Consider the following 1,040-nt stretch of genomic DNA (forward strand, 5'->3'; position numbering starts at 1 on the left):
GCTGCGGCTGGCCCGGCCCGGCGGGGGCAGACTTTTTTTTAAAACTCTCTGAATTTAAAAAGCGAAAATAAATAAAAATAGTGATTTGTTTTTCCAGGTCTTACACTTTATTCCCCTTCTCCCTCCCAACCTCGTAGCACCCTCTAGCACCCCGGGGACCCCCAAGCACTTGGGAGGGGGCTCCCAAGGACCCCAAATCTGCCCTACCCCCCCCCACACACCTTGCTGCAGCACCCACCAGCTCCCCCAGGACCCTCAAGCATGGTGGTGGGGGCACCCAGGCCCCCCCCCAGCTCCTCCTGACCCCTCCTGTCCTTCCACCTTGCAGTAGCCTGGGGCCCTCTGGTTACTGGGGTGGGGGCTCCCAGGGATCCCCCGTTCCCTCCTGAGCCCCCCACCCCCCTTGCCCAGGGACATACTCCCCCACATGATGGGACTCTGTCTCTGTGCTGTCAGTGTGCTGTTGTGTCACTGTGCCATGATGTCACCACTTTGATGTCATGGTGTGACATTGCTGTGCCATGATTGCTCTGTGGGAGTACCAGGGGCAGGGGGAGGGTACTGGGGGGGGTCACTGGGAGCCCTCGGGAGCCTGAGGAGGCCGCAGGCCCCGTCGCTATGGCAACGCCCGTGTCCCCGCCTGAGGGCCTCCACGAGGGACGCAAAGCGCGCCCATTGGCCAGAAGTTAAAGCGCTCTCTCTGATTGGCCGGTAGGCCTCGCCCACTCCACACCTGTCGCTCGCGCGGCCCGTTCGCCTCAGCCAATCAAGCCGGCGCTGCGGCGCCGAGCCGGCCAGTCACTGGAGCGGGGCGCGCCCCCTCCTTGAGGAGACAGGCGGCGCGGCCAATGGAGCCGGGGAAGGGGCGGGGCTCCCCAGCACCTGGCGGAGGGGCGTAGCCGGTTGGCTCGGCCCCGGTGGGCGGTCCCAGTGGGCGGTGCCCACCTGGGCGGGGCGGGGCGGGGCCGCACCTGGTGCGGGCGTGGGCGCACAGTGCGGCGGCGGCCATGGCAGGAGTGGTGCGGCGGGGCGGCCCGGGG

This window comes from Haliaeetus leucocephalus, unplaced genomic scaffold (genome assembly GCF_000737465.1).
Source record: "Haliaeetus leucocephalus isolate CR32 unplaced genomic scaffold, Haliaeetus_leucocephalus-4.0 Scaffold219, whole genome shotgun sequence".
NCBI lineage: Eukaryota > Metazoa > Chordata > Aves > Accipitriformes > Accipitridae > Haliaeetus > Haliaeetus leucocephalus.